The sequence below is a fragment of the Sarcophilus harrisii genome, chromosome 2 (assembly GCF_902635505.1).
Source record: "Sarcophilus harrisii chromosome 2, mSarHar1.11, whole genome shotgun sequence".
NCBI lineage: Eukaryota > Metazoa > Chordata > Mammalia > Dasyuromorphia > Dasyuridae > Sarcophilus > Sarcophilus harrisii.
Genome location: NC_045427.1, coordinates 406,261,653 through 406,279,824, shown reverse-complemented (window position 1 = coordinate 406,279,824; position 18,172 = coordinate 406,261,653). Strand labels below are relative to the sequence as shown.

The 18,172-nt window shown below is 37.4% G+C and overlaps 1 protein-coding gene across 1 annotated transcript in view; it reads right to left on the bottom strand.

Annotated features, from left to right (window-relative positions):
- Positions 1-17,427, bottom strand: part of GABRP (gamma-aminobutyric acid type A receptor subunit pi) — a 41,138-nt gene extending 23,711 nt beyond the window's left edge. Inside the window, exon 1 of the mRNA XM_003759128.3 lies at positions 17,097-17,427. The gene's annotated coding sequence lies outside the window, so the exon portion shown is untranslated. The remainder of the gene's footprint in view (positions 1-17,096) is intronic.
- Positions 17,428-18,172: the final 745 nt, after the last annotated feature.

The window sequence follows — 18,172 nt, the reverse complement described above, 5'->3', positions numbered from 1 at the left end:
TAGGGAGTGGGTGTCTTAAAAGAATTGTTTCATTTCTCACCTCCTCAGCCTTGGAGGCTTTAACTTTGAGCTAGAAATCTTTAAGACAGCTGGAACTGAAAAACTTTACAGGAGAATTTCAGACTCTAAATTAGACAGGTTTTCTCAGTCCCTTATTGTTTCCAGAGGTCTTTACCGGAGACAAAAAGTTTATGAAGACTATACAGCTCTGCTCTTCCAGGAGGGTGCCTTTGACCCTATACAAAATCTGAAGAAAATGCCCCTGAAGCTCTTTTTTGTTCTTTTCCAGAGAGACCTTAGACATTATTGGGGAAGGGGAAAGATTATTCCATTAGAATGTCTGCCTTTAGAATTTCAGTCTCCTTTCCTCACTTCCAAAAGATAGATATCCAGTCTCATAGTAGGTGCTTTTCAGCTTTGATTCTACAATGTCCCTTCTAAGCCCTGAGGATCACTCTGAGGTCAGATTGGATTTCATTCTTACATCTAAAAAAATACTATTGCTGATTTACAGACAATTTTTAGGAGCTGGACCTATGCCCATACCATCTCTGATTTGAATTATTTATCTAACATGTCCTGTCTCCCCAACTAGACTACAGGTGTCATGAGTGCATAAATTGTATATTATACTTCCATCACAAGGCCTTTGCTCGTAGTAGGTACGCAGTAATTTGGACAGCTAAGTGATGCAGTAGATAGTGCTAGATCTGGAGTCAAGAAAACTTCATCTTTCTGTGTTCAAATCTGACTGTATGACCCTAGGCAAATCACTTAATCCTGTTTGCCTTAATTTTCTCATCGTATGAGCTGAAAAGGAAATGGCAAATCATTCCAGTATCTTTCCCAAGAAAATCCCAGTGGAATCAATGATGAGTCCAAGTCCACAAGACTAAACAACAAAAACTGATTGATTACGATTGTAGGACTTGAGAGACCTAGTGATTTACATCTTGTCTACCCCATTAGGATATAAGCTCCTTGAAGATAAGGATTGTAGTTTTTTTTCTTTTCATTGTATTCCCAGAACTTAGCACAATTCTTGGCACACAAGTGCTTGTTGACATACTAAATGGCTTATCAGATGTTAGAGTGAATCCTATATAGTATCCACAAGCTTTCTGATCAAAATTTTGGCTTTAGTCAATTTAGGTATAGAGTAGCAGTCATTCACCCCTTCTTACTTCCACTCATTCCCACCCTGCCCCAGCCTGAAGGAAGATATGTTGGAAATGGTAAGCCATCATCCCAGTATTTATAGGGGCTGACTGTCAGAACTGAACAGTGTAGAGCTCATATTGTTTTTTTGACAGCAGCTATATGTCTATATATAAAGTTAGTAGCATTAGTAGTAAATATTAACTTTTAAAATTAAAGGCAATTCACTCTCACTTTAACTCTTTCACTGTGGTCTCCCTCTTAACACATGTATACACAATCATGTCATTATAATATGTACTCTTAAAGGAGACAAAAAAAAATAAAAGTGAGAGCCACAGGAGGATGTGAAATATGATTCTTTATAGATCTCTCAATGGGAGATATCCTACTTGGTCCTGACTAGAGGGAAAGTCTGTATATGTATATATATATGGGAGAGTGGACAAAAAAGGAAATGTTTTCAGATCTTTTCATTACATTGATCAGTTTTGCTGATTTAGAGGAATAATTTTTTCTTCTTCCTTTTTCTTTAAATTAAAAAAAAACATTAAAATGTCATTTGTTATATGAGATTGCTCTCTGGGAGGAGCCAAGAGGGATACTGGAAGAAATTCTAGTGATGTAAAAAAAAAAAGTATCAATTATTTTTTTTTAAAGGGCAAGAAAGTGGTTTGAAATAATCCTTTGAGGATTTTTCCAATTCAAGCTGTCTGAAACTCTAATAATCAGCTCTTCACATACATCCCTTGAATTCAACTTTAGACTCTTCAGTTAGTTTGTTAAAATGGAAACAAAAGCTTTAAACCTTGTAAGACCTAATGTCAGACAAAAAAGTCGAAGTCCTCCCATTTCCTCATGAAATGCTTCCAGTCCTTCCTTAGGATTTCCTACTTGTGTTTCTTCTAACCAATTATTTCTTCTGGGTGGCATGAATGTTGACTCTCTAAGAACATACCATGTAACAAGTACAATTATCCTTTCCATATTATGGGGGTTAGGAGTAAAGCACTCCTGCAATCTGCAAAATCTTCATAAAGTTTTTTGGATCTCTTTTCATACAAGAAAAAAATCTGAATTATTATGATATTAAAAGATAAAATATATTGATATTAAATAAGACTATACATATATTTGATGCATTTCTGAATTTCTAAACTTTTTCTAAATCATCTGCTGGCCTCTGTGTATTATCTGCAGCTCCCACAAAACTCCCCCAAATTTCTCATTTAATTTCTTATGTTGGCATGCAATATATTGTAACCATGGTGGAGAAAGTTGTAATGCAGAAGGGATAACTGTAGATTATTTAAGACTCTAGAGAGTATCTTTAAGTAATGAACTCAGTTTCCTTCAGTTCTAGCTATAGGACAAGTGAAGAAGTGGAATGTGATGGAAAGATTCCTAAACAGGGACTTTGGAACCCAAGTTCAGGTCTTAGCTCCACAATTAACTAACTCCATATCTTTGGACAGATCACTTCTGCTCTCATAGTTTCTTCATCTATAAAATAGTTGGACTAGATTATTTCCAAGATTCCCTCCAGCTTTAAAAATCTATGATCCATAAGGTCATTTCCAGGCTTAGTCATCTCTCTTTCATCTTTAAGATACCTTCCAGTTAGAGTTCTAGATTCACATAGATGGGTGGTACAGAGAATCAAGGGCTGTATCTGTAATCGGGAAGACCTGAATTCCAAATTGACCTCAGACACTTATTTACTAGCTGGGTTGACTATGGGCAAGATACCTAAGTACTCCCTACCTCAGTTTCCCATATGGAAAATGGAGATAATAGTACCTATTGAAAGACTTTACAAACCCTAAAGAACCATATGAATCCTAGCTGTTACTTCCCTTCCTATTACTTATAATCCTGTGCCTTATGGTTTTTGACCTAAGCTGACTCTGATGAAAATAAATCCATTCCCCAGGTATATTCAGACTAAATCTCAAACAAAGGGAAAAGTACCACAAAGACTCATTGCTTTCTTAGGAAATTGTGCTGATCAGGTATTGCACAAAGAAGTCTTGAACTCATAGAAAGAGTCCGAGAGAAATCTGCCATGTATATGAGCTAGGGAAGGGATTTGTTGTATTAAGACATCTAGAACTTAGTAAAAAGAATAGGTCTGTGCTCATCCTCAGCCTCCTGCCATGCTCTGACAATGAAAAAAGGCCAGCAGGTCAGGTCAGAAGCATTGGTTCATTGCTTTATCCACCTCTCCAGGCGTCACTGAAGGAAAATGTGTTACTTCTACCTGGTATTTATGTTCATGAACATCTAAGATATCATGCACATTTCCAAGTTTCAGTGAATCCACAGAAGAAATCAGCATTGTGCAAAGAGTATACTAGTAGGTTGGAGTTTTAGTTTTAGTAGTTTTTTATAGTGATTTTGTCACTCACTGGTAGATGACCTTGTAAGTAATATAATCCCTGTCCTGATTTCTAAGCCTTTAGGATATTTATTTTTCATTTTTGTAAAGCAACTTAAAGAATCAATGCTTTGACTCTAAACCCTGTCTGAACCAGTTGGAAATGAGCAGGAATATGTTCAGGTTCTCACGAACAGGGACTTGATCCGAATAGATGGTTCTAAAATCTTTTATTTGTAGTAGGGGGACAGAAAAATCTCAGATGCTAAAGTGGTAGCACTTAGAAAAAATGCTTTGAGATGGCTTGTATCACATGGGACTTCAGATCCAGCTCTCTTAGTGGTATTGACTGGATGGTGTTTTCTGGGTAATCTAGAAAGATGGGACAGTCCAAAGATTGGTATAGTGACCTAATGCCTCAACCATCACTGACCTAAAGAGAAGAAATTCACACGGCTCACTACCTAGACTAATAATTAGGCAGATTCTTTTAAAAATTGTGAGAGACATGGGAGAAAATCATGAGAGAATATAGTATAATTTTAATACCATGAAATTCCACGTTTTAATTAGGTCAGTGCTGTTCTAATTTAGTGTGGAACACTAAACTCCTTCCAAATTTCTCCATTTTAGAGGGCTTATATTCTTTCTGGTAACTCAATTTTCTATCAGTCAAGTTACCACTTGTGCTATCATTAGTCCTCTTTGTGACTGTTTATTCTGAGCCTTCCACTCCACCAAACCACATGTCCCACCATTCCATCCATTTAGATATAGATATAAAAAAATTGATGCATCCTATTTTTCTATTTCCTCACTCCCAACTTGGTGATGGTACTTTGTTTACTTGATCCTCTTTTTTATAAATGAGTTTGTTCCCATCACCTGAAGGAGTGTTATTACCTTTTTTGAGATTAGAGTGTACATGGGGTGACAGCCTGTGGAGGGACTTGTACTTGGCAAACTATATACATTAGGACCCTGAAGTTCTAGCATAGGAAGTTACAAGACTCTTCTGGTGGTTAATAAGTCACAATTTAGATTTATAATAGTAAATAAATGAAAAAAGAACTCAAAACTGCCCCTGCAATCAATTACCTATCAATTGGGGAATGGCTGAATAAGATAGGGTATAAGATTATAGCACAGAATGATACTGTGCTATAAGAATTGATGAGCTCAATGATCTTAGAAAAACATGGAAAGATTTGCATGAAGTAATAAGACCAAAGTGAACAGAACCAAGAAAGAATTGTATATGGTAAGAACAATGTTATTTTAAAGCAACTTTGAACAAATAACTTATTTTGATTATTATAAATACCTAAATTAACTATAAAGGACAAATGAAGAAAGATATTATATCATCCAAAGAAAGAATGATAAATACAAGTATGAATTGAATAATTTACATACACCACACACACACACACACACACACACCTATTTGTGTGTAATGATAGCCATCTCTAGGGTGGAGAAGAGAAGGAAGAGAAAAAGAAATTTACATAATAATTTTGTTATATGTTTGAAAGGAATAGCAAGTTGTACATAATAGATTTGCAATTTCATGTGCAATCATCTTTTTATTGTACTATGTTATAGAAACTCTTGTTTTATTCCATAAATTAAAAATAAAATTTAATAATAAAAAACAATTTAGGTTTGCAAATTATACTATAATTCTCCCAAGCAGAACTCTAAAATTTGGACTTGGGATTCACTTAAATTTTCCCTAGAAGAATGAGCTGACTGGAACTATAGCACTATCCAAGTGTGTCTAAATGAGGTGTGGGGTTAAAAATTGCTTTTTTTACCCAAAGGAATTGAGGCAACTAGGGAAGACTAGAGGAGAAAATTTTATAGCATGTCCAGTAAATATAGTCTGCCCCTTTGGGTTTTGGGAGGAGATTTCTCTTGTTTTACAGTGATACCTAATGTTACTTTATTATTCTTTGAAAATAAATTAGTAAAGAAGAATTTACTTTGTGCTCTAAGTGGTATAAAATACTTAGGCTACAAAGAGCAAAATTAGTCCCTGTCCTCCTGAAACTTTTATTTTAATGGGGGAGACAACATAAACCAGAAAATACAAGATAAATACAGAATAGATGAAAGGTGATCTTAGAGGGACTGATACTACTATCAACAATAGAAGTTTTCCAATAGTATGACAAGGGAGTTATTTTGGTGCAGGGGATCTTTTCAGTTTAACTCAAATAGTATACATAAAAGACCCTGTTTATTTCCTGTGTAACCTTGGGCTGATAAAAATAAAGAGGTAGAAACCTATCCCTCTATTCTGTGGCTGTGCTGGTATCATTTGACATGGTACCAACATGTATTACAAATAAAAGGCACCTGGTAAAGTTTGTTGAATAAATGAGAGTTAACACTCTTTAATCTTTTCTTTCTTTCTTTTTTTTTTTAAAGCAAAATAAGACTTGGTTCATGATTCTGTAGCAATTTAAAGACCCAGATTTTTAAGGGAACAATTACATACCCTTTCAAGCTTTTTGTTTTTTTCTCTGAAGGCATTTGGTTTTTTTTGCCAAATGATGATATTGCCAAGAAAACACTGGTTTGGGTGGCCTTAGATTTGAACTAAAGTCTTATGGCTCATGGAACCTCAGAATCTAGTAAAAAAGGACCTCAGATACCTGAACAGGATTCACTTCAGTCAAACTGAGACCTGTTAAGGACCTTGACTTAAAAAGGCCAAAGTCTCCCACTGTATCCAGAGCCATCTCCAGTCATCATGGTCTGCATCTTGCCACTAGGCTCAAATGGCTCTGGAGGAGAAAGTGAGGCAGGTGATCTTGCCCAACCCTCCCTCACTTAAATCCAATTATTTGCATTTCATGGATCATCTCCCTGAAGTCATAGTTCTCTTTGAGAATGAAATTAAAACAAAACAACAGCAACAACTACAACAACGTCTTTGCTATATTGCTAACAAGCCATCATAAAGCTTCCTCTCGAACATCTCTTTAACTTTATCAATGATTCCATTCCCCTCTGAAACAGTGAGCTCTCCTGAGGATGACCCCAAATCTGCCTTTCTCCAGCTTCCCTCCATTACCACAATCTCTGCCCTGAAGAAAAACAAATGGAATCCCCTGACCCTACTTTTTATATACCTGATGCCATAGATCCTGCTCTCTTTTAAGTCTTTTATTTTATGGGATAAAACATCCACAGCTCTTTCACCTAAGCTCATGGCAAGGTTTTCAGCCCATGCTGGTCACCTCCCAAGACTAACAAACACTCTTTCCAGTGTTCCCCAGTACTGCTCCTTCCCACTTTTCTTGGGCAGGGTGAACCACCGCCCCATGTTAAAGCCTACACTACCCCATCTGAAACAGGAAACCGGTCTATGACTGACTGAGCCATCCATATCTCTGCCTCTTTGTAATGTGACCCCTTTGTAACACCCTATAGATTGGCTTATGCTTTAGGAAGGAATATTCCTACACCTGCCAATTCACTAGTAAGTCCTGAGAAAACCTCAGTCAGTTAATTATAAGGTATAGGTTTACATGTCTGGGTCTGTTTCTCAAGCTAGGTCAGCACATTCCTTAATGCTTCCAATTCCCCCTCCTTCCATCCACACCAGCTACAACCTCTCGTTGTAAAAGGCTCAGATTTGTACAGCAGAAATTGATGGAAAATTATTATTATTATTATTTTGCCTTTATGGGTATTACTTCCAACCTTTCATCTCTGTCATTGCTCACATTGTTTTCACTTCCTGGAATGCCTTTTTTGTTTTGGGTTTTTTTTGTCATCTTTCTAGTCACATCCTAAAGTCTGATGCATACATGAAATTCGGAGTCATTTCTTCTCTCTATAGACACAGCTTGTGATTCCATCAGCTCTCTCGAGAAAGAATTGAGATCAATCCAGGAATAAAACCTTATATGCAATTGTCCTTCTAAGTGTATAGGACCAAAAACTCCTCTTAGTACCCTCAACCAGAAGCTACTCCTACCTAAACTTCTGGGAGAAAACAACTTGCATGTCTGTTATAAGCCAGGAAAACATTTAGATTTGCTGTTCTCTGGATCATGTTCCAGTGCAAATAACATGCGTCTAAGTTGAGCAAGACATGTATTTATCACAGGGTTCTCCCAGGGATGCAAGTGAGAACCCCGTTACTGAGGGCCAGGAAAAATGCATTCCTTCCACCAAGGCAATACGGGAGTGAAATCCAGACATGGCGTAAAGTTGGGGGAAGAGGAGAAGACAGAGACTAAAAATGAGAGTGGACCGACTTCCCAAAACAAAGAGTTTGAGCTGAAGCTGTTTGTTGTTCCTGGGACTTCCTGAGATACTAGCTTCAGTGAGTAGGGATCCATCCAGCTAAAGTATCCTTAGCCTAACATGCACTTTCTTCCTGTTAGAACACAATCAGAACATCATTTATCATCCTATACACTGTTCTTATTATTCTGCCCATAGAAGCTCTTTCCTGATGTTTTCTTTATACTGTGGATCTGGTTCAAGTCCCTGGTTCTCTCACTTAGAAAGCTGGTAGAGCCTTTGAAGATGGAAAAAATTAGGCACCATGGCCCCACAATGTCCTGTTTTTGGGAAATCTGAATATTCTTTGCTACTAACACAGGGATTAGTGGTCCACAGGAGGGCAGTCAGTACCTATGGGAAAGAAAGCCCAAGAGGCAGCAGATTACCTTAGTACCTGGTCCACAAGGTCCTCCATTGTCATATAACTTTTTTTGAGACAAGTAAGTGACTTTCCTGAGGTGACACAGCTAACACATGTTTGAGACTTGTTCTCCTGACTATAGGGCCATTGTGCTATTTAGGTTCCTCCTCCCTTTAAATTTTTTTTTTTAGAATTGAAAGGAATTATAGACATCATATAATCAAATAATCACAAAATTTCAGAGTGGGAAAGGATCTCAGAAATTATCTGGGTCTGATTTGAATCTATCCAAGAATTTCCTCTATTTCATATACAGACCAAAGGCCTCTTGGCAAAGGTAAACATCAATTTCCTGAAATTTCACTGTTCTTGCTGTTATTAGTCATTTCAGTTATGTCCAATTCTTCATGTCCCCATTTGGAGTTTTCTTAGCAAAGATAGCAGAGTGGTTTGCCATTTAATTCTCTAAGACCATTTTACAGATGAAGAAACTGAGTTTAAATAGGATTAGGTGACTTGCTCAGAATCACATAACTATTTCATGTGGCCTAATGCTCTACCCATTGTGCTTCCAAGGTGCCCAAGATTTGCTCTCTGAATACATGAGCAAACTTTCTCTTTATTCTATCCCACTGTCACCATCTTTTAAATGAGGCAATTAGACAAAGTCTCTAAAACCCCTTCCATTCTGATATGCTCCACGATTGCATGGGACCCCTGTATTTACCAATCAAAGAAATGTACATTCTTCTGTTCTTTGATGAAGAGAACACTAATTTATGTCTTATATGATATTAAAAATAAGATTATCAACAAATAAATCTTTCAAGGATTTCAGGACCATAGATTTTGAGATAAATGCCATTTAGTCAAACCCTTTCATTCTCTATTAAATAATGATTTTTGTTTCTTAAGATTAATCAATGCTGATCAAAATATCTTCCAAGTAATTATTTAACAGAATAAGATGTATATCTGTATCTATATATTATACATGTGCTATATATAATATATACATACATACATATATATTAATAATAGGTCTGAATCATAAACACAATGTTTAATGATTTCATTCATAATGAGGGAACTGGGACCAGAGCAAACTGGGACCCAAAGAGGTGAATTAATTCTCCTAAAATCACACAGCTTTCAAATTCATGTCTTTCAATTCTAAGTTCATCACTTTTTTCACTATATCACACTCTGTCAAGCACCCTACATCTTCCCTAGAAAAAATAGTTTACATTTGCTCTCTCCTTTATTGCCCCAAAGCTCACTCCTCAACCCCTAGCAATCACTTCCACCATTCTATGGAAACTGATGTCTCAAAGGTTAATAATATCCTTTCATTTGTTAAGCCCGATGGCTATTTCTCAGGTGTCCTTAACCCCTCCTGCAACTTTTGACTCTCCTGACCTTGCTATCCCTTCTCCTGGATAGTCTCTCCTCTTGTATCTTCTGCATTCCTTTTCTCTCATAGTTTTCCTTCTACCTTTCTGACAACTTTGGCTTTTTTGCTGTTCTACCTTCCATCTCTCATCCCCTAAACATGGTGGCTCTCAAGCCCCATATTAGATGACTTCTCATTTTTTTGTACTTTTCCTCAGTGGTGTGCTCTCTCATATGCATCTCTATTGCAGATGATTTCCAAATTTAGTAATTTAGTCCTGCTCACTTTCCTGAATGCAAGTCCTAGATCTATAACTTCATGTTAAATATTTTACTTGGATATCTGCCAGAACCTCAGACTCAAAAAGTCCAAAAATAAACTGTATGTATGGTACAGGAGAAAAACCATTGACTTTGAAATAAGAGATTATGTCCCACCCTTTGTTATTTCCACTTAAGGTTTTCCGTGCAAGGATCCTGGAATGGTTTGCCATTTCCTTTTCTAATTTATTTTATAGATGAGGAAACTGAGGAAAATTGATTCTGTGCCCAAGGCCACATAGCCAGGAAGTGTCTGAAGGCAGATTTGAACTCATGTCTTCCTTATTCCAGACCTGCTGGGTATTCTATCCACTATGCCACCTAGCTGTCTTGCGCTCAAATCCTTGAACACATTGCAACTTCTCTGAGTTTCAGTTTCCTCATCTGTGAAATGAAGGTGCTGGACTAGAGGACCTCTAAAGAAGTATAATAGTAGAATCCTAAATTTATAAGAGTAGGAAAATTAAAAAGTCTTAATACCACTGCTTAAATAACTGGGCTACTAATTTCAAGCCACACTAGCACTGATCACAAGATTAATAGCTTGTGTTCCAGTTGACTAGAATCCAGTTTTATTATATTATTTTACAGATGGCTGAAAAAGGGGTTTATGTCCTTATAATGGTGCAATTGCTTGGATCTCTGTGAAGAGATCACTTTTATCACATCTTAAGTCCTTATGGCTGTGTATAACTGATAGGTTGTGACCTGATACCCACAATCTATATATTTTTTATTTGTAGATCAAAAGGAGGAGGATGAGAGGGGAGAGGACAAAAGAAGTAGCATGTATTAAACACCTAGTATATGTCAGTACTGCATTAAGTGTGTGTGAATATATATCATTGTATCTTCACAATAACCAAGGTTGGTATAATTATGATCCTGATTTTAATATTTAAAGGAAAACTGAGATTAGTTAATTTGTCCAGGGTTACATAGCTAGAAAGTATTTGAGGCAGAATATGAATTCAATCTTTCTGACTCCAGGTCCAGTATGCTATCCATTGTACCACCTAGCTGCCTCATTAACACTCTTATTTTTGACTTGTAACTTAAATGTAAGCTTTGTTGTTCAGTCATTTCTGACTCTTCATCATCCTATTTGGAGTTTTATTGGCAAAGATACAGGAGTGGTTTGCCATTACCTTCTTCAGATCTTTTTTATAGTTAAGGAAATCATAGAAAACAGGGCTAAGTGACTTGGCCAGGATCACATAATATTATAATATTTGAGGCTATTTGAACTTAGGAAAATGAGTCTTTCTGATTCCAGGCCTGGAATATATCTACATATACTACACACACACACACACACACACACACACACACGTGCCTTTCCTGCTCAGAAAATTTCTGTGGCTGCTTCTTCCCTTTAGAACATACAAACTTCTTAGCTGGGCATTTAAGGTCTGCTACAGTTTGGTGATTACTTACCTTTCCAACTTTACTTTCCATTGCTCCTCTTTAAACATTCTACATTCTATTCCAGCTAAACTGGACAGCTGGCTGTTCCCTGACCTTTAAATGCTATTTCTTACCTCTTTACATTCACTTACCCACCCCCATGCCTGGAATGCATTCAGTCTTTCAGATTCTTGATCTTCTTTCAAGGGCTAGTTCAGATTCTTCCTTTTTCCTAACTTATCCTTTGATACCCCAACCTTCAGCTTTTAAAGTTTTTTCCCTCCTCAGATAGTCTTAGAGCTCTTTATTTGATCTCTTACCTCCATTGCTCTCTATCTTGCATTACAATTATACATCATTCCCAATCTCCTGCTATTCTTCTCTCAAGAGAATGTCTCTGGAAAGAATGGGTTTAAAACCTTTAGATGGATTGCTTTCCACCAACATTTTCCCACTAGTGAATTGGCTGTCTGTCTTCCCAAAGCCCTATCAGAATATTCATATTTTAACTATAGTTAATGAATTCAATTTATGAAAGAGAAACTCTATTCCCTATAAAAAGGAAAATCAGGGACATGATGCAGACAAATTATAAAGCCTGATATGGTTTTCTGTTGATTATCTCCAGTCTATTGTCTCTATAGCATGTTTCTGCGTAGCTGTTAACATTGTCTTCTATAATAGATTGTGAACTTCTTTAAAGTGGGGACTTTCTTTCGCCTTTCTTTGTATCCTCAGAGTTCAGCACAGTGCCTGGCCCATAGCAGGCAATTAATCTTCAATAATCAACTACTGAAAAGAATTTAAATATAGCCGCACTCTCACACTTACTTTTTACAAGTAAGGAAATATTGGTCTGAAGAAAAGGAATTAGCCCATCGATCCAGGGCTACTGAGTATCAGAGATAGGATGAGAAACCACTGACTGTTGATTCCTTGCTCTACATAGTTCCAGACTACCCTTAGGAAGGACAAATCATAAAATCATTTTAGGAAAAGAGCTGCTTTCTTCAATATGTCACTTGAATAGAAAGAAATCTTACAGACTATCTAGGTGAACTCATACTTGGAGAAGAAATTTTGGAATTCTGTGACCTTAAGAAATGCCCAGCCATATATATAGTAACAGCATTATTATTTTAAGAACAACTTAAAGTCATTTGGTCATTTTTGACTATTATAAATACCCAAATTAACTACAAAGGACCTATGAAAGAAGACTCTATCTATATCCAGAGAAAGAACTGATAAATAGAAGCTTTAGAATATAGAATAGTTTTGTATAGAATAATTTTGCTTATGTATATGTATATACACACAGACATATATATATATATCCATCTCTAAAGTGAGGGAGCAGAGGGAAGAAAAAAAGGAAAAAAGTTTCATAATAACTTTAATATATGTATATATCTATAATATTTTATTTCCCCCCAATTACATGTTAAAACTATCTTTAAGATTTAAAAAAAAACATTTTGAGTTCCAAACTGTTTCTCCCTCCTCCCCTTCCCTCCCCCTTCCATGAGATAATAAGCAATCTGATAAAGATGATAGATATGCAATCAAGTAAAATGTTTCCATATTAGCTATTTTGTATATGAAGACTCGAAAGAGGAAGGAAGAAAGGAAAGAAGAAAGAAAATGAAAAATAGAATGCTTCAGTCTATATTTAGATGATAGCAGTTCTTTCTCTAGAACTTTAATCTATATTTAAAAGAATAGCAAGTTGGACATAATAGATTTGCAGTTTCATTTGCAATCCTCTCCCCCCACCCCCACCCCATTCCACTATGTTCTAGAAATGCTTTTATTTATTTCTTAAGTTCAGGATAAAATCAATTGATTAATAAATTTTTTAAAAAGAGAAGTGACTATTTGGCTTGGAAACTTCTAATGATCTCATCCTCTAGGAAGAAGCTCATTCCACTTAAGGATGACTTTCGTTGTGGAAGTTTTCTCCATTTAATGTTATGCTTCTAATAAGCTGAAATTTACTCCTCTGCCACATTCACCTAATGTTCCTGATTCTACTCTTTGAGGCCAAGAAAAATGAGTGTAAATCCTACTCCATATGAAAGCCCTTGTGAATTATCCTGCCAAAGCCTAAGGCAATGGTTCCCAGCAAAAAAAAAAAAAAAATGCTATCTTGTTGCCAACTTAATAAATTGATTCCTGTCTCTGCTACAGACTGGTTGTGAGACTCTGGGTGGGTCATTGTCCAGAGCCACAGTGCCTCAGGCAGTCTTTTTCAGATGGTAGCCAGTCAGTCAATAAGTATTAATCAAGGAAATAATATGTACCTGGCATGTGCTAAGCTCTGGGGAAATAAAGAAAGGCAAAAGATAATTCCTGTTCCTGAAGAGTTCATAACCTAATGGAGAAAATAACAGGAAAACAATTATGTACAAATGAAATATATACAGGATAAGTGAGAGATAATAGCGGGAAAGGGGATCAGGAAAGATGTCTTACAGTAAATTGGATGTTAGCTGAGGATTAAAGGAAGTCAGGGGACTCTGGAGGTGGAGATGAGGAGGGAGAGCATTCCAGGCCTGGGGGATGGCCAGACAAGATGCCCAGAGCTGAAAAATGGGGGGTCTTGTTTGAGGAGCCCATGTCATTGGGTGCATGACACATGGAAGGGACTCAGTTTGCAGACCCATTAGCCTGAACTGATGGAAGGTGGGGATGGGGGGAGAGTTTCCTCACCAGCACTCTTTATTCTGTTAAAATCAAAGGTCAGGACCAAAATAAAATAAAGTCAAGTCTTTCTGCAGTGAAACCTTGTAATTCTTAAGTAAAGCAATGTGCTATAGGAGAGTGGTAAACCTTGAGCCAAAGAAGCAGCTGTGATTCTAGCACTTACCATTAACTGTGTGACCTCTGTCAGGCTACTTAATAAGGCTCTTTTTTGTAGAGAAGTAAAAGGGTTGGATGTCTGTAAAGGGAGATGAAATCACAGATTTCTCAAGTTCTGAAGAAATATTATTTAACCAGACCTCACATGGCATATTTCTAGTCACCTTCTTTCAGACATGTATCACTTTGTCAATGTTCTTTTAAATGTATTGCCTAGATCCCAAAACAGCATTCTAGATGTGTCAGGAATAGGACAGAGTGAGAAGAAGAAAATAAACATTGTATTACTATGTGCCAGATAACAACTGTTATCTCCTTTGTTTCTCATAACAATCCTGTGATGCAGGTGCTATTATGATCTTCATTTTATAGCTTGCTTTCCTTAAGAATTAAAAATGTTTTGTTGCAGAAAGACTTTATTTTATTTTTAGTCCTAAACTTTGATTTTATCAAAATAAAGAGCTGTTGGTGAGGAAAGCCCCTATCAGGGCAGGATGATGGTTCTGCAAACTTAAGTCTCCTCCATGTGTCATGTGTCTAGTAATACAGTCTCCTCAAACACGTGAGGTTAAACAATTTGTCCAGAGTCACATTGCTGTTAAGTGTCTGAGACTACATTTGTTCTCAGGTCTTCCTGATGCTCTATCCATTGTACTTCCTTTTTTCCCAGTCATTTTTCAGTTGTGTCCAATTCTTCACAATCCCATGTGGGGTTTTCTTGGCAAACATATTGGAGGAGTTTGCCATTTCCTCTGCATCTCATTTTACAGATGAGGAAACTGAATTAAAAGACTTGTCTAAGGTCACACAGCTAGTGAACGTCTGAGGCCAGATTTGAACCCAGGAAGATGAGTCTTCTTTACTCCAGACCCAGGGCTGTGTCCATTACACCACCTAGCTGCCTCACTGTACCACTTAGCTGCCAAAATAGGTGGAGTCCATCCAAATCGCCACTCTCACATCATTGCTTCCCTCACACTGGATCTTGTACCTAGACTAATGAAGCTTAAGACTGCACTTGCTGCCCTTTCTCACTATTGATTCAAACTGGATCACTAACCCAACGGAAATCTTTTTTTGGTAAGAATTCTCTTCCAATCCTGTCCTTGGGCATTGATTTCTTCCATTCCAAATGCTAGATTTTACCGTGGCCTATATTAAATTTCACTTTATGAGATCTAGCTCACATCCTAGCCTCTGCCCTCCAGGGTGCTCTGCCAGCCCCATGCTGCAAATTTGACATACTGCCACTTAGTCCTTATCTTGCCTGGTTGCCCAATCTCCTACCCCAGATTGGGGGTTATTCAGAGATCCAATCTTTTCTGTATTATCATTCCCTGGCCAGAAGCTTTCCCTATCTCCAGTTAGAGCTCTGGTGAGTGTATGCAGCTAGAGAGTCAGCTCTGACAGTTAAATCCCTTTCTTCCCAGTATTCCTGGAGGCTAACAAGACCCTTGATATTAAAAAAAAAATCACTTGGGAGTGTGTGAGAAAGTCAAGAGTCTGTATTTTAAAATTCCCACTTTTCTTTCTCCGTCCCTGATAGCTCCCTAAGCTCATAATAACAACTTCTTCTTCTTCTTCTTTCTTTTTCTTCTTTCTTCTTTCTTCTTCTTCTTCTTTCTTCTTTCTTGTTTCTTCTTCTTCTTTCTTGTTTCTTCTTCTTCTTTCTTCTTTCTTGTTTCTTCTTCTTTCTTTTTCTTCTTTCTTATTTCTTCTTCTTCTTCTTTCTTGTTTCTTCTTCTTCTTCTTCTTCTTCTTCTTCTTTCTTGTTTCTTCTTCTTTCTTGTTTCTTCTTCTTCTTTCTTCTTTCTTGTTTCTTCTTCTTTCTTTTTCTTCTTTCTTATTTCTTCTTCTTTCATGCTCAAATGATGTACCTATATTGACCTTATTTTGTTTTGGAGTGTGCGCTGTAGGTCTATGCCAAATTTTTGACATATTATTTTCCAGTTTTCCCAACAATTCTTATCAAATAGTGAGTTCTTATTTCAAAAGCTGGAGTTTGGGGTTTTATCAAATACTAGATTGTTACAGGTCTTAATTATTGCATAATTTGTATCTAATCTAATCCATTGATCCATCACTCTATTTTTTAGTCAATACCAAATGGTTTTGATGACTTCTTCTTCTTCTTCTTTTCTTCTTCTTCTTCTTCTTTCTTGTTTCTTCTTCTTCTTCTTCTTCTTCTTCTTCTTCTTCTTCTTCTTTTCCTCCTCCTCTTCTCCTCCTCTTCCTTTTCCTCCTCTTCCTTTTCCTCCTCTTCTTCCTTCTGCTCCTTCTCCCTTCTTCTTTCCTCTTCTTCTGCTGCTTTTCCTCCTTCTCTCATCCTTATTCTAGGTTTCTGAAATTTCCTACCTCTGCTGTCGTTTCTTTTTATTTCCCCTGTCAGCACATGGTATGAGTTGATCTTTTCTTAAATTTTAATTCCCAGCCTCAGTCAGATCTGAGCCCCCACAGAGGTGTGTCTGACCTTCTTCCCCCTTTCCCTTGGGAGACTCACAATGCAGCCCCAACCCCATTTTGGGGGCATGATTATTCAGTCCCATGGAATGTGCCTGAACCACGATCTCAGGGTTTATTTGTTGTTTTTTTTAAAGGCTTTTCTCCCTCCCTATACCCCCTCTCCCGGCCCTGCCTAGTCCTGGTTTCAGGTGAACCTGCCATCATTGTATTAAAAAGAAAGTATTTGGCAGAGGTAATGAGGCTCATCTGGAGCTTAGGCTGACGTTACCAATTCAGAACAACCTAGGTATTGGTTTTCATTCCCCACCTAGCTACCACCACATTATAAAGTAAATGAGGTGTATTAGAAAGCCACTAAGACACCCACACAAAGAGCTCAATTGTAAGTTTACCAAAGCCAGAAGAGCCAACCATAATCAGATCCTCTGGATGTCACTGAGCTTTACTTACTTGAAATCAGTTCTTCCTCAGAGTAGGTACAGGTAGAGCCACTGGTTACACCTGCTAATGTAGAATAGTAGTTGTTTGGGAGTCCAGGATCCCCTCAGAGGCCGGTGGGTCTATCACTGCAGCTTGTTAGCCAAACCTGGCATTATTGTTTGTCCAGTGATTCAGAAACTCTGTTCCCCTGTGGAAGCTGTCTTTGCTCCTTAGCTCACCGTCATGCTCCAAGACTAGCAGTGTCATTTGCTTGGCAAACCTGCTGACCCAGTTACCGCCAATCAACACTGACCCCATAGACCAACTTTAGGTAGCAGCAGCTTTTCTATTCTTTCCTCCAGTCCCCTCAATTCTCCTCCCCTGAAAGTCCCTCCCCACTGAATAGACCCTCCTACCGTAGGAGAGCCCTCTTGCTTATATTAGCCAGACTGGAAGTCCTCCAGGCAAACTGATTTAACTATGCTGAAGGATGCATAGACAGTCCTCTCAGAAAGTGGGAAAACTGAAGATATTTTCAAAGCTTATGTTGTCACTTAAAAGAAAAAATGAAATTATGGGATGTTTAAGCTAGAAACCTTCTTTGGAGTCACACAGTTCCTTCCTCCACTCTTTGGTCTCAGAATGATAAACATCTCCTTTTGTCTTAAAGATCTCCAGGGAAGGATTTGCCAAAACCTCTTTCCACCAAACAAATTTCTCACTATTGGGGAAATTAATGCCTTACTTACTGGTTCAAGAAAGAGCCCCTTTCTGAGACTCAGAATACCTGCATTCTAGCTCTGGTTATACAGAGAAGGGAATACTCATAATCCACATTCCACCCATCCTCACAAATTTTCATAAGAATCAGAGAAGATGGCAAAAATAAAAGTTCACTATAAAATTGCCAAATTCTGTGCAGATGTCAAGGTCTGTTATTATTTTTACATATGGGATAAAAAAGGGAGCCTAAAATACCATCAGAATTCAGAGCTGAGGCAGGAAGGACAGAAAAGTTGAACAAAAGGCCAGTACTGCAAACTAAGAGATGCTGATGGGGTGTACACTTTCCCAAATGTGCATATGCAAAGACTGTAACAGGCTTC